This window comes from Pseudophryne corroboree, chromosome 1 (genome assembly GCF_028390025.1).
Source record: "Pseudophryne corroboree isolate aPseCor3 chromosome 1, aPseCor3.hap2, whole genome shotgun sequence".
Classification (NCBI taxonomy): domain Eukaryota; kingdom Metazoa; phylum Chordata; class Amphibia; order Anura; family Myobatrachidae; genus Pseudophryne; species Pseudophryne corroboree.
The window spans coordinates 560,677,783-560,694,647 of record NC_086444.1 but is presented as its reverse complement, the minus strand read 5'-3'; positions in this window follow the sequence as shown (position 1 = coordinate 560,694,647).

Sequence of the window (16,865 nt, the reverse complement as noted above, 5' to 3'; positions counted from 1 at the left end):
CTCCTCAGCGCCAGCAACACCCATATCCTCATCCTGGTGTACTTCAATGGTGACATCTTCAATTTGACTATCAGGAACTGGACTGCGGGTGCTCCTTCCAGCACTTGCAGGGGGCGTGCAAATGGTGGAAGGCACCACCTCTTCCCGTCCAGTGTTGGGAAGGTCAGGCATCGCAACCGACACAATTGGACTCTCCTTGGGGATTTGTGATTTAGAAGAACGTACAGTTCTTTGCTGTGCTTTTGCCAGCTTAAGACTTTTCATTTTTCTAGCGGGAGGATGAGTGCTTCCATCCTCATGTGAAGCTGAACCACTAGCCATGAACATAGGCCAGGGCCTCAGCCGTTCCTTGCCACTCCGTGCCGTAAATGGCATATTGGCAAGTTTACGCTTCTCCTCAGACGCTTTTAATTTTGATTTTTGGGTCATTTTACTGAACTTTTGTTTTTTGGATTTTACATGCTCTCTACTATGACATTGGGCATCGGCCTTGGCAGACGACGTTGATGGCATTTCATCGTCTCAGCCATGACTAGTGGCAGCAGCTTCAGCACAAGGTGGAAGTGGATCTTGATCTTTCCCTATTTTACCCTCCACATTTTTGTTCTCCATTTTTTAATGTGTGGAATTATATGACAGTAATATATCAATAGCAATGGCCTACTGTACCGTACTGCTATATATATATATATAGTTTAACATTTAATTTATTTCTGCAAACTTCACTGCTCTCTTATTCAGCCACCAGTCCTCCTCCTACTCTCATTTTGCTACCACTATTTACCCCATCCATACTATGGCCAGGCTGGCAACATCCCCCATTAATCCTTGTCTTCCTATTCCTTTTTTCTGTCCCCTATTACCACCTCTATCTCTCTCTCCCAGTCTCCTACATCTCATGCTCTCTCCTCTCCTCTGTCTGCCTCCCTTCCCCTCCTCTTCTGTTTCCCCACTGCAATTCACATCTGCCCCATTTACACCATTTATACCCCACCACTCAACCCTGCTCTCTCCCTCCTTTGCCTGTCACCTCACCTCTCCTCCACCAGTATCATGCTACACTCCCTCCCTGCCACACTCCTGCAGTCTCCCTTCCTAGCCAAGGCCCCAGCACCATCAGTACACCCTCTTTATCCCTTCCTTCCACATCAATCTTACCTCAACGCTACAGCAACCCTGATAATCTCATTCACATCTCTCCCACAAACTCCTACCCCCTATCCTGTGCCCTCTAAAATGCCAGATCTGTTTGCAACAAACTGGCCCCCACTCACAAGCTTTTCATATCCAACTCCCTGCACCTCCTGGCCATTACTGAAACCTGGATTACTCCCTATGACACCGCTTCTCCTGCTTCTCTCTCTGCTGGGGGCCTCACATTCTCACACACACCCCGACCTGGGGGTCATCATAGGGTTGGTGTTGGGATCCTTTTACCCTCAAGCTACACATACCAACTTATACCTCCAGAACCATCTCTTACATTCTCTACATTTGAGGTCCATGCAATACGCCTCTACTAACCTACTAATCTTCAAGTTGCTGTCATTTACCGTCCACTGGGCATTTCCTCCAAATTCCTCGACAACTTTGCTTCCTGGCTACCTCACTTACTCTCTTCTGACATTCTCTCCATTATCCTAGGTGATTTCAACATCCCTATCGATAACCCCACAAAACCACCTGCCTCTAAACTCCTTAACCTCAGCTCTTCACTTGGTCTCTCCCAGTGGACCACCTCACCCTCCCATGTGAACGGGAGCTCACTGGATCTGGTTTTCACTCACCGCTGTGATATTTCTGATTTCTCCAATTCCCCTTTTCCCCTCTCTGACCACCACTTGCTCTCATTAAACTTATCTATCTCTGCTCCCCCATCTCTCCCTCCTAAGGCTACCATCACTAAGCGTAACATTGAGGCTATTGACACCTCATCCCTATCCTCCCTGTTTGACTCACTTCTCTCTCCTCTTCTCTCTCTCTCACATGCTCTGAACAAGCCACATCTCTATACAATGCACCTCTTACTTCAGCTCTTGACTCTGTTGCTCCGCCAACCACTATTCACCCTCGCAGATCAACACCTCAACCCTGGCACACCAAATGCACCAGATATCTACAAAAATGCTCACGTACTGCCGAGCGACAGTGGAGGAAATCACGCTCTCAAGCAGACTTCCTCCATTTCAAATTCATGCTCTCATCCTTCAGTGCTGCCCTTTCCCTCGCTAAACAATCATACTTCAAAATCCTCATCTCTACCCAGTCTTCCAACCCCCGGCGCCTCTTTGCCACTGTTAACTCCCTCCTCTGCCCACCACCACCTCCTCTCCCTTCCTCATTGTCTGCTCTTGACTTTGCCACTTATTTCACATCCAAGATTGACTCCATACGTCAGGACATCACATCCCACCAGTCCAGCAACCAGCCACAGAGCCGGCCCTAGCCAATTTGATGCCCTAGGCAAAATTTTGTCTGGTGCCCCCTAGCTCCGCCGCTAGTTCTGCATCTGTACCTGCAACGCTCAGGTAGTGGGGCCCACCGGGGGGTTACCCTGTGGGCCAGTTCAACTCTGCACAATGCCACACACTAATGACCATAATACATATAATTCCACACAGTAAAGGAACCTTACACATATGCCCCACATTAGTAATGCCCATAATACACATAATGCCACACAGTAATGCACCTTACACATATGCCCCACATTAGTAATGCCCATAATACACATATACTGCCACAGATACTGCCACACTCGCTGGTTATACAAAAAGATCAGTATCAAACATGTAGAAACTGTCCATTCTCTTCACTATTCAGTGTGTTTGCTGGTTTCTGTTACTCCCGTTAACTGCATGCACTTTATTTTATACTGTGGGAGCTAAATGCTCTGCCCTCCAGTCTGATGTGTCCAAAAGTCACGCTGCACTGATGTTTCATATAGAAATAGCACAACACAACTTACTGACCACGTTACAGTGCTAGATGGCAGGGGAATTTTACGGTATGGACTGACTAGGAAATAAAGTGTGGGGAGAACACTGCCCATGTTATGTCCCTGCAGACACCTGGGGTTTGCACAGGGATAAGGGACACACACAGGATGGCAGGGTCCCCCTCCCCCATGTGCACAAGCAGTATAGGTGATGTCAGTTTTCTGTGAAGCAGTCTTCCAAAATACACATGTGTTATCATAAGAAGCCATCCAGTAATAACCTTATATAGTCAGTAAAAATGTCACCGGTCCAGGAATTGCATTTACTGGGCTTCTGCTGTCTGTCTGAGGTCTCACAAGTCAGGGGCATTCAAGCATGTCAGAGGAAGTTTAAGGCACAGTGTGCATTTTTTTTGACAAATGTAAACAGCAGTGTATACAAGTACTGATTGAATACATTTGGAAAGTAACAGTTAGTTTGCGAACTGTCCCTCTCAGCATGAGATGCTGCAGGGACATGCTTGGATACCCCTAGACATGCTTGAATGCCCTAGGCAAATGCCTAGCCTGCCTATAGCTAAGGCTGGCTCTGACCAGCCACCACCCATCCTTTGCCTCCCCTACCCTCTTACTAACTCTGACATCTTTCTCCCATATATCTGGCGAGGAAGTCATGGCCCTCATACATTCCTCCCCCCCACAACCTCCCCACTCGACCTTATCCCCTCCCACCTCCTCCGCTACCTCTCTCCTTCTGCCTGTTCCCATCTTGCCCACCTTCTCAATCTCTCCCTCTCATCAGGCACTGTCCCCTCTGCCTTCAAGCATGCTCTTGTCTCCCCTATTCTTAAAAAACCTACCCTTGATCCTAACACTCTCTCCAACTATCGACCCATCTCTCTCCTCCCCTTTGCCTCCAAACTTCTTGATCGTATTGTCTATAATCGCCTCACTGCCTTTCTTTCCTCTCACTCACTGCTTGACCCATTCCAGTCTGGTTTCCGCTCTCTCCACTCCACTGAAACTGCCCTCACAAAAGTCTGCAATGACCTTCATGCCGCCAAATCTAAGGGCCACTACTCTCTGCTTATTCTTCTTGACCTCTCTGCTGCTTTTGACACTGTGGACCACCCTCTCCTTCTGCAAATCCTTCACTCTCTTGGTCTACGCGATACTGCCCTCTCCTGGCTGTCCTCCTACCTCTCTGATCGTTCCTTCTCTGTCTCCTCTCATGATGCTACCTCGCCCCCACTTCCACTAATTGTTGGTGTCCCACAAGGTTCTGTTCTTGGTCCTCTCCTTTTCTCTCTCTATACGTCCTCTTTAGGTGAACTCATTAGTTCTTTTAATTTCCAGTATCACCTCTATGCTGATGACACTCAAATCTACCTTTCCTCCCCTGATCTCTCCACGGCTCTCTTCACTCGTGCCTCTAACTGTCTTTCTGCTATCTCTTCCTGGATGTCCCAGCGCTTTCTTAAACTCAACATGTCTAAGACTGAGCTGATCATCTTCCCACCCTCCCGCACAGCCTCACCTCCCACAATCTCATTATCCATTGATGGCACGAATATCTCCTCTAGCTCCCAAGTACGCTGTCTTGGTGTAATCCTTGACTCCTCCCTCTCCTTCAAACCACACATTCAGCACCTCTCACAAACCTGTCATTTTCATCTCAAAACCATTTCCAGGATCAAACCTTTTCTCACCCAGGATGCCACTAAGATCATTATTCACTCACTGATTATTTCCAGACTGGACTACTGTAATCTCCTCCTAACTGGCCTCCCTGACAATTACCTCTCTACACTCCAATCTATCCTCAATGCTGCTGCCCGGCTTATCTTCCTCACCAAACGCACTACGTCCACCTCCCCTCTCCTACAAGCCCTTCATTGGCTTCCCTTCCCTTTCAGAATCCAATTCAAACTTCTCACACTCACTTACAAAGCACTCACCCACTCCTCTCCCATTTACATCTCTGACCTTATCTCCCTTTACTCTCCCACCCGTCCTCTTCGCTCTGCTAATGCACGCCGGCTCTCCTATCTTCTGATTACCTCCTCCCACTCCTATCTCCAAGATTTTTCACGTGCTGCTCCCTTCCTCTGTAATATTTTACCTCTCCCCCTCAGACTCTCCACCTCTCTACAAAACTTCAAACGGGCTCTTAAGACCCATTTCTTTACCAAACCCAGCCAAATCTCATCCTAACCCCCTGTTCCATGCTCTCTATGTACCCCATCTGTGTCACCCTGTCTGTCTACCCCTCCCCTTAGAATGTAAGCTCTCACGAGTAGGGCCCTCCTCCCTCATGTGCTTATCCTTTTCTTACTTTAATAATCCTCAACTGCCCAAATCACGCAGTTTTTTGTCCACCTGGAACTTATCTCTGTCATTTACTGGTGTAGTTATGCTTAGTTACCCTGTACTTGTCCTAAATTGTCTTCAACTGTAAGTCACTGTTTTCCTGTTTTGATTATGTGCATATGTACTCTGTAATTGGGCGCTGCGGAAACCTTGTGGCGCCATATAAATAAAGGATAATAATAATATATATATATATATATATATATATATAACAAATATAGACATAAATATGCGCTGGTTATTACTTTAAAGTACCAATAAACATTAAAAACCACAAATGTGTTTGTGAAATCAAGTGCATAAAAATAAATGCTTAAAAAGTCACTAGGTCCTCCTTCAGATTTTTACGGGCCGCTGCTCCCCTTTGATCAATCCGAATTCCCGCGGATGTAATGTATCTGTTAAAAAAGCATATATAGGGGGCGCTCCATAGTGCATAAAAGTATTTAATAAAATAGACAGACGTACACAGTAAGATTAAACTCGTACCGAAAGGCAACCAGTGTGGGCTGGTTACCACATGATTTCACAATAATCTCCCGACAAAGGCTGGAACCAGAAGTCACCTAGTCCGTATTGGAATCCTCACCCCGCCGTTAACTGCTGCCTTCAAAGGGCCGCGAGTAGGAACACATCAGCCGTGGACTTCGGGATTCAACAGCCCCAGCGAGTACATGTGTCAGTTAACTCCGGAGTAAACTGACGCATGTACTCGCTGGGGCTGTTGAATCCCGAAGTCCACGGCTGATGTGTTCCTACTCGCGGCCCTTTGAAGGCAGCAGTTAACGGCGGGGTGAGGATTCCAATACGGACTAGGTGACTTCTGGTTCCAGCCTTTGTCGGGAGATTATTGTGAAATCATGTGGTAACCAGCCCACACTGGTTGCCTTTCGGTACGAGTTTAATCTTACTGTGTACGTCTGTCTATTTTATTAAATACTTTTATGCACTATGGAGCGCCCCCTATATATGCTTTTTTAGCAGATATATATATATATATATATATATCACTTGCTTTATAATGGCACTCACTGTCAAGCGACAACCACCGGGGTGCCCTCCTCCACTACTGATATACCAACAATGGCTCTCTAGGGTGGATTGCGACTCCTCTCCCCTCAGCTTGAAGAACCAGGCGGCACTCCTCGGGTTTATTCAGCCATGCAAGGCGTATTTTAAATCACATCAAGAAAATAAAACAGTGACAGGCATAGTGGAACACCAACGTTTCAACGCCTCACAGGCATTTTTTTTTAAGGTGCTATGCTGTGAAAAATAGTGAAAGACAACAACCAAACCTCACATAAGCAAGTCTTACCTTTTAAAGTGTGTGGATAAGACCACCCTCTCATCCCTGCTGGCGTCTTCCTGGGACCGGGGGCCGCGGTGTTTCCAGGGGGTGCGGTCTGCGTGACGACGTCACGCGCTGCGTCCTCTCCCATTCGCCCGCTGCCGCCAGCCGTCCGTTGCTTGGGACTCCGTTGCTAAGGGCACAGAAGGCGGAAGATAGATTAAGTGAAAGTAAACTAACACATAGTATAAATATCGGGGGCTGTTAAGCTCCGTGAATAGTGACAGCGAGTGAAATACAGAGATCAAGTGACTGTAGCACAATACTAGTATAAAAACATATATAATAAAAACATTGCTGGGAAACGCTGTCGGAGTGGTTACACTACTGGGCCACTACATCTATCAGCAACAAAATTTTGCTGTATAGAAGATATATAGACGACCTACTCCTGTTTTGGGGGGGGCAGGTCACAGAACTCCAGGATCTCCTCAATACCTTGAATAACAAGAACTCACCGGTCAAATTGACAACAATATGGAGTACAACCAAGATTAACTTTTTGGACGTCAAGATCTCAGTCATAGATAATTGCATAGTAACGGACGTGTATAATAATCCCACGGACCGCAACACCCTGCTACTCCACAATAGCTTCCACCCCCGGCCCTGAAACGTGGATTACCAAAATCACAGTTGATGAGGGCGGCACGTATTACTAGTAGGAAAGAAAGTGCGGAACCAGCTTTGAATCAGGTTGTGGACAGGTTCCTCCAAAGGGGGTACCATAAGAAACCCCTAGTACAACTCAAGGAGGAAATCCTAGGAAAATCAAGAGAGGACCTGTTGATACCCCATCAGAAGCTCCAGGAAACCAATAGAATCCCCCTCATCACGGAATTCTCCACGGCCAGCCTAGTCCTTCCGAGGGCAACGAGGGCTCTATGGCCCCTGGTATCCACGGACCCTGAAACCCCCTGTTTTAAAGGTAAAAGGATCATGCCAGCATATAATAGGGGTCGAAATCTCAGGGACCTGGTGGTGAAACTAGATGTCTCCAAGAAACCAGAGGAACCACAAAGAAAGGGCTGCATTAAGTGCTTGAGGTGTGAAACTTGCAATTACATGATTCCGGGACAGAAATTTGTGCATCCACGCACAAACAAAGATTTGACATCAGACACTGGGTTACCTGTACCTCTTCCTATGTCATTTATGCTATAGTGTGCCCATGTGGGTTGATATATGTGGGTCAGACCACAAGGACATTCCGGGAGAGAATGGCCCTGCATAGGTCGGCCATTAGAGCCACCTTGGAAGGAAAGGGCAAAGACCAGCCGGTGGCAAGACATTTCAAGCAGGTAAACCATTCTTTGGGACAACTTAGACACATGATCATTGACCATGTGCCTAAGATGGTGAGAGGGGGTGACAGAGCCAAGATCTTATCGCAAAAAGAGACTAGATGGATTTATCTCTTGGACACTTTAACTCCCAATGGACTCAATGAACAAATTCAGTGGAATGTTTTCCTGTAGGCATAACCTTATTATGGGCTACATGTAGACACAGGGGTCCATCCTCCTTCCCGTTCGGCCTTCTCCTTCGTTTTTCTTCTTTCTTTGTTCCTGGTTTCCCCAGCCAATTTCTGTTCTTCTTTTTTCTGTCTTTTCTTCTTGTTTCCTCCTCTCCTTTCTCATCTCTTCTTCTCAGGACTATATGACTGTGACAGCCCACTGGGTAGATGTATTGCCTCCCGCAGCAAGAACAGCAGCGGCGGCACCAGTAACAGCATCTCGCAAACGCCAACTCGTTCCTAGGCAGGCTACGCTTTGTATCACCGCTTTCCATAAGAGGCACACAGCTGACAACCTCTTATGGAAACTGAGGAACATCATCGCAGAATGGTTAACCCCAAGTGGACTCTCCTGGGGATTTGTGACATCGGACAACGCCACTAATATTGTGCGTGCATTACAATTGGGCAAATTCCAGCACGTCCCATGTTTTGCACATACACTGAATTTGGTGGTGCAGAATTATTTTAAAAAACGACAGGGGCGTGCAAGAGATGCTATCGGTGGGCAGAAGAATTGCGGGCCACTTTTGGCATTCGGCCACCGTGTGCCGAAGACTTGATCACCAGCAAACACTCTTGAACCTGCCCCGCCATCAGCTGAAGCAAGAGGTGGTAACGAGGTGGAATTCAACCCTCTATATGCTTCAGAGGATGGAGGTGCAGCAAAAGGCCATTCAAGCCTATACATCTGCCTACGATATAGGCAAAGGAGGGGGAATGCACCTGACTCAAGCGCAGTGGAGAATGATTTCAACGTTGTGCATGGTTCTGCAACCCTTTGAACTTGCCACACGTGAAGTCAGTTCAGACACTGCCAGCCTGAGTCAGGTCATTCCCCTCATCAGGCTTTTGCAGAAGCAGCTGGAGAGATTGAAGGAGGAGCTAAAATGGAGCGATTCCGCTAGGCATGTGGGATTTGTGGATGGAGCCCTTAATTCCCTTAACCAGGATTCACGGGTGGTCAATCTGTTGAAATCAGAGCACTACATTTTGGCCACCGTGCTCGATCCTAGGTTTAAAGCCTACGTTGTATCTCTCTTTCCGGCAGACACAAGTCTGCAGATGTTCAAAGACCTGCTGGTGAGACACCTGTCAAGTCAAGCGGAACATGACCCGCCAACAGCTCCTCCTTCATTTTCTCCCGCCACTGGAGCTGCCAGGAAAAGGATCAGATTTCCAAAACCACCCGCTGGCGGTGATGCAGGGCAGTCAGGAGCAAGTGCTGACATCTGGTCCGGACTGAAGGACCTGCCAACGATTACTGACATGTCGTCTGCTGTCACTGCATATGATTCTGTCACCATTGAAAGAATGGTGGAGGATTATATGAGTGACAGCATCCAAGTAGGCACGTCAGACAGTCCGTATGTATACTGGCAGGAAAAAGAGGCAATTTGGAGGACCTTGCACAAACTGGCTTTATTTTACCTAAGTTGCCCCCCCTCCAGTGTGTACGAAAGAGTGTTTAGTGCAGCCGGTAACCTTGTCAGCGATCTGCATACGAGGTTACTTCCACAAAATGTGGAGAAGATGATGTTCATCAAAATGAATTATAATCAATTCCTCCGTGGAGACATTCACCAGCAATTGCCTCCAGAAAGTACACAGGGACCTGAGATGGTGGATTCCAGTGGGGATGAATTAATACTCTGTGAGGGGGATGTACACAGTGAAAAGGGTGATGAATCGGAGGATGAGGAGGAGGTGGACATCTTGCCTCTGTAGAGCCAGTTTGTGCAAGGAAAGATTGATTGCTTCTTTTTTGGTGGGGGCCCAAACCAACCAGTCATTTCAGCCACAGTCGTGTGGCAGACCCTGTCGCTGAAATTATGGGTTTGTTAAAGTGTGCATGTCCTGTTTATACAACATAAGGGTGGGTGGGAGGGCCCAAGGACAATTCCATCTTGCACCTCTTTTTTTTTTATTTATCTTTGCATCATGTGATGTTTGGGGCTAATTTTTTTAAGTGCCATCCTGTCTGACACTGCAGTGCCACTCCTTGGTGGGCCAGGTGTTTGTGCCGGCCACTTGAGTTGCTTAGCTTAGTCATCCAGCGACCTTGGTGCAAATTTTAGAACTAAAAATAATATTGTGAGGTGTTCAGAATAGACTGGAAATGAGTGGAAATTGTGGTTATTGAGGTTAATAATACCATGGGATCAAAATTACCCCCAAATTCTATGATTTAAGCTGTTTTTGAGGGTTTTTTGAAAAAAAAACACCCGAATCCAACAAAACATTTTTCAGGGAGGTTTTGCCAAAACGTGTCCGAATCCAAAACATGGCCGCGGAACCGAATCCAAAACCAAAACCCGAAAAATTTCCGGTGCACATCACTAATATATATATATATATATATATATATATATATATATATATATATATATTTATATACACGCACACATGTTAAAGGGCACTCTGGGATAGTAGTTAATGCCGGGGTGCACACATGTAAAAGGGCACTCTGGGATAGTAGTTAATGCCGGGGTGCACACATGTAAAAGGGCACTCTGGGATAGTAGGTAATGCCGGGGTGCACACATGTAAAAGGGCACTCTGGGATAGTAGGTAATGCCGGGGTGCCTTCCCTGTAAGGCTATGTAGAATGCAGTTATCCCCAAGTAGTAAGAAAAAGGTGGCACTCCTCCAGTCTTGTGCATAGGAATCCAAACTGTGCTGTTTATTCACAACGTTTCAAGGCCTGCTGGCCTTTTCATCAGGTGCATAAATATAGTGAGTGAAAAGCTTACCTTAAATATAGGGAGACATTGGTCTCAGCATGCCCCTTTTTTAAGACAACATCCCCTTTTGCCACACGCGCCTACGGCACGCTCAATTCCGCGGCCATGAATCCAAAACACGGCCGTGGAACCGAATCCAAAACCCGAAAAATTTCCGGTGCACATCTCTAATTTAGATATCTCTGTCTATCTGGGGGAGGAAGGGGGGGGGGGGGAGCTGAGAGGGGGGAAGAGCAAAGAAAAATAAAGTGGGAGGTGGGAGGGGTGCAGGGCAGGTCCTAGAGGAGGGGCCAGCCCACAGTAAATAGTCTCACACTGTAGGGGCTGGTGCTGGGTGCAGGGCGGATGAGGACACTGGAGGCAGGCGGAGAAGGGCTCTAGTGAGGGAGGAAGTGGAGCAGCTGAATAGGGGATTTTCTCCATGCTGACATTGCTTGTTGTAAGCCTAAATTACGGCTGTACTGCATTGCGCAACCCAGTTGGCTCCTCTCGAATATTGGGAGGGGGGCAAGCTGCCCCTCTGTCCCCTGTGTTCCGACACCTATGTCTACATGTGACTGGCAGGTACACTTATATCCATCAACACTGCCATAATAGGCACCATTTGCTTTACATAGCCTTCTAAAAATTATGAAAAAAAAGTTGCAAAAAGATATCGCACTGTGGCCCGATTCAGACCAGATCACTGCTGTGCTTTTTCGCACAGCGGGCGATTATCGATTGACTGCGCATGTGTATGCATCGCAATGCACAAGCGCATAGGCAAACAACAACAGGCATCGCCAAACAGTGACAAGCTTATGCGGAAATTTCGATCGCACAGCCATTCGCAAGCTGATTGACATGAAGAGGGCGTTTGTGGGTGGAAACTGACCGTTTTCTGGGAGTATCAGGTAAAACGCAGGCATTCCCAAGCATTTTCAGGGAGGGTGTCTGACGTCAGCTCTGGCTCCGATCAGCCTGTTTCTATCGCACTGTAGGAGTATGTCCTGGTCTGTGCACATACTGGGCACAGTGGGAAAATCATTCGATGGTGAGTGGGGTGCGAATGGATTTGCAGCTGTCCGCTGACTGAGGGACATTTTCGCACGGCGTACACGTGATTGCACACTTGCACGAACGAATTAACACTCCCCTTGGGTGGCGACTATCTGACAGCAAAATTAGCAGCCCAGCGATCAGGACTGATTTAGGCCCTGTATTATATCATGCATATGGAGGGAATCGGTATGTTTTACCAACAGAGATCCCGACACCTATATTTTAACTGTATCCCATATGGAGCCTAAACCAGAGTTGGATGGAATTTGGCAAATCTGCTACAGCATTGTGTACATGGGGAAAAAAAAAATCATATACAGTATTTGCTAGTATGCTGAGTTGGATGTATCTTGGCGTTGGGTACAGTATGTGTAACTGGCCATCAGGAGATCGCCGGTCACAATACGATGCCGGGATCCTGGCTGTGAGATGGGCAGCGGGGGCAAGCCTCTTGCGGGAATAGTCCTTGTTGGTCAGCATGCCGACCGGCAGGATTTTGGGCTGGCGGGATGTAGTGATCGGTACTGTGACTGCTGGTCACATACTGTAACTACCAGTGCCGTACCTAGACATTTTAGCGCTGTGTGCAAGAAACAGCATCGGCGCCCCTTCCCCCCCCCCCCTTCCCGCCATGTTTTGAAATTCATTTTACCTCTCCCCCCCCCCCCCCCCCCCCATCAATCACACGCCGCTAGTTACGGGCATCAAAAAATAGGGGTGTGGCTTCACGGTAGCATCCATTAGTCACGTTACGCAGAGTGGTGGCATCCATTAGTCGTAATACACAGTGCGATAGCTTCGGTCAATCACATTACACAGCGCTGTAACGTCTGTCAGTCACATTACACAGCACGGTAGCGTCCGTCGTCCACATTACACAGCACGGTAGCGTCCATCGTCCACATTACACAGCACAGTAGCGTCCATCGGCCACATTACACAGCACGGTAGCGTCCGTCGGCCACATTACACAGCATGGCAGCATCCGAGTCACAGACAGTAGTACTCCATATATATATATATACACTCTCTTACATCTTGACAAAGGGGTTAGACACCCCGAAACGTTGATGTTTTCTGCAATGTATTTCTAATACATTTTCATACCTATACAAGTCCCTGAGTGCCGCAGTTTTTCTTTTTGACTATCCATAACTGTTGCTGAGGGCACCGGGGCGCTCCATTCAGAGGAGGAGTGCCGGGCCATACATGATCTATATATATATAGATCTATCTATCTATCTATCTATCTATCTATTTATCTATCTATCTATATATATAGATCTATCTATATATATATATATATATATATATATATATATAGATCTATATATATATATATATATATATAGATCTATATATATATAAATATATAATATATATAGATATATATACACAAACACATTAGATTAATGTATGTGCAGCACCTATATGTCATGCCTGGTAAGCATTGTCTGCACGAGGGACGAGGGGAGGGAGAAGAGAGACTTCACTCGTGAGAGAACCGAAGGCAGCAGCAGCCGTCTATGAGATGAGTTATCTCATAGACGTTCCCGGAAGTGTATATAACTGTGCAGTGCTGAGAAGAGCAGGAGGAGGGGGGCGGACTGTCAGAGGGGGACTGATCGTGGGGAGAAACTGAGTCTACACAGGCAGCGCAGCGCTGCGCCGCTGCCCGCTGTAGTGTAATGTATATTAGCAGCGCTGCCTCCGGCAGGGAAGGTGCCGGGCACAGCGCTACTAATATTACACTACACTACAGCGGGCAGCGGCGCAGCTGGTGAGGAGCAATCAGTGTGTGCGGAGGGTGCGCCCACAGCCTAACTGCGCTGTGTGCAATGCCCCCTTCGCACACACCTAGTTACGGCACTGGTAACTACATCCAGTATCTTGCTCAGAAGCAGCACACCAAGTATAAATCAGTCACGCTGTGCAGGATCTATAGGTGGTTCTGTACAGTTATAATTGACTAAGGGTGTGGTGTAAAACTTATAGTATGTAGGAGTTTGATGTAATGTTTTCCGTTTTGTTGGCATGTGTATTCCTAACACACTTGAAACACAAATTCAGATAAAGGGCAAATGGTCTTATTTGCATAAAATAAAATGCATGTCCACATATTTTGCGTCGGTGAATAAATGACTCATTTTATATTACAGACCGGGTACAGAGGCATATTTTTATCTAAAAAAATAGAGAACGCAAATTATTGTTCAGAATCTGCCAATACAAAAGCTCTATCATTATGTTGTGGAAGAGGGACAAACAAACCCATTTTGGGCAACCTGATATCAAATTCATACTGTCCTAACAACTTTGACAAGAAAAATACTAATGCTGTATTATTCTAAGAAGTTATTTTTAACATTTTGATTCTTTCCTAAATATAATAAACTGCTTGATTGCTCAATTATAACATTTCATAACATTTGTCATAATAGCTGTATGTATTATCTATCACATCGGACAGTGTGTACGGAAGATATTGTTTACAATGGGGTAAATTTACTAAGGTGGGAGTTTTTTTTAGAACTAATGATGTTGCTCATAATGTAGTAACCAATCAGATTCTATTTAACATTTATCTAGCTGCTTCTAGAAGATAATAAATAGAATCTGACTGGTTGCTACGGGCAACATCACCAGTTCTAAAAAACGCCCACATTAGTAAATTTACCCCGATGATCGCTCACAACGTAACATATCTTTTGTTCTGCACTTGAGAGCAGAAGATATGTGACAAGCCTGCATGCTCCGGCTGTGGGTGGATGCGGCCTCAGACAATACATCGTACAGGGGTGGTCATTCCGAGTTGTTCGCTTGCAAGCTGCTTTTAGCAGCTTTGCACACGCTAAGCCGCCGCCTACTGGGAGTGAATCTTAGCTTATCAAAATTGCGAACGAAAGATTCGCAATATTGCGAAAAGACTTCTCTGTGCAGTTTCTGAGTAGCTCGAGACTTACTCTTCCAGTGCGATCAGTTCAGTGCTTGTCGTTCCTGGTTTGACGTCACAAACACACCCAGCGTTCGCCCAGACACTCCTCCGTTTCTTCAGCCACTCCCGCGTTTTTCCCAGAAACGGTAGCGTTTTTTCAAACACTCCCATAAAACGGCCAGTTTCCGCCCAGAAACACCCACTTCCTGTCAATCACATTACGATCACCAGAACGAAGAAAAAACCTTGTAATGCCGTGAGTAAAATACCAATCTTCATAGCAAATTTACTTGGCGCAGTCGCAGTGCGAACATTGCGCATGCGCAAATAGCGGAAAATCGCTGCGATGCGAAGAAAATTACCGAGCGAACAACTCGGAATGACCACCAGTGTGTATGCTGTTTTACTGACGATATATCGTTTGTGATGTTGCATCTGCCAGACATCGTACAGTGGCCCTCATTCCGAGTTGTTCGCTCGTTGCCGAGTTTCGCTATATTGCGATTAGTCGCTTACTGCGCATGCGCAAGGTTCGCAGAGCGCATGCACTTAGTTATTTTACACAAAAGTTAGGTATTTTACTCACGGCAAAACGAGGATTTTTCATCGTTCTGGTGATCGGAGTGTGATTGACATGAAGTGGGTGTTTCTGGGCGGAAACTGGCCGTTTTATGGGTGTGTGCGGAAAAACGCTGCCGTTTCTGGGAAAAACGCGGGAGTGGCTGGAGAAATGGGGGAGTGTCTGGGCGAACGCTGGGTGTGTTTGTGACGTCAAACCAGGAACGAAACTGACTGAACTGATCGCAGTGGCAGAGTAAGTCCCGAGCTACTCAGAAACTGCAAAGAATTTCTATTCGCAATTCTGCAAATCTTTCGTTGGCAATTCTGCAAAGCTAAGATACACTCCCAGTAGGCAGCGGCTTAGCGTGTGCAATGCTGCTAAAAGCAGCTAGCGAGCGAACAACTCGGAATGAGGGCCAGTGTGTACCCAGCCTAACACACACATCTATAGTCTCCGGCATGAAGGATTGATGAATGCAATGCACAATAAGTACAAACATCTGAGCTTAATTGTGTTGTTTATTACTGGACACAGCTACATGCTAAATTGCTTTCAGGACAGACACTACAAAAATTGCTAACAAATGAGTCAATAAAACCAAGCATGATTATGCATATGATAAACAGAGTATATGTTGCCAACATTTTTAAGTGATGGGAAGGGACATTCGCCAAACTTGCTGAGCCAGCTATCTCATCTGCACCTTGACACACAAATGCAATTCAAACATGAAGTAGAGATTCTCCAGAGAAAAGCTTTCTCCAGTTTTTTAAGTGGTTGCTTTACTATAGTTTTCACCAGCTGTTCTAAGCTATGGAGAAATCTGGTTGGTGCAAAGGGGTTTATTTAGCAACAGTGCTGATATTGGACCTCATTGTTGGCTTGGATCATTATTGAGACAGAAATAGCGATTTTCTCAATCCTGCTTCTGCTAAAAATTACATGTGAAGAACCGCCAAGAACGGAAAAAAGACTCCTACCGATGCAATCGCAAAATTGTGATGCATACGCAGAAATTGAGTACCATCCACAGTTGCGGATGACCCCAGGCTACTCAGAATAATAGGAATGCAGTCGCACCAGGCGCCATGCTTTCATTAGCAGGAATCACAGCAGACATCACATGCATGCCCCGAAAATGGCCATAGCACACCTGCGTTTCCCCAAACACTCCTGCAAATGCCATGTGTACGCCTACGATAATCCACTGCCTGTAAGTCAGCCTGCAATTGCATCCCAGCAAGATGCGATCGCAGAAGAATCGCAAATCGCGGGGCGTGTTCACAGTGCATGCGCAGTCATCCGATAATCGGCCGTATACGAATAAGCAATTTTTGTGACTGAAGCTGAATAAGGTGCATTGTCCTGAATATTTTCGGACATCATCGACACAATATATTTTTTTCTC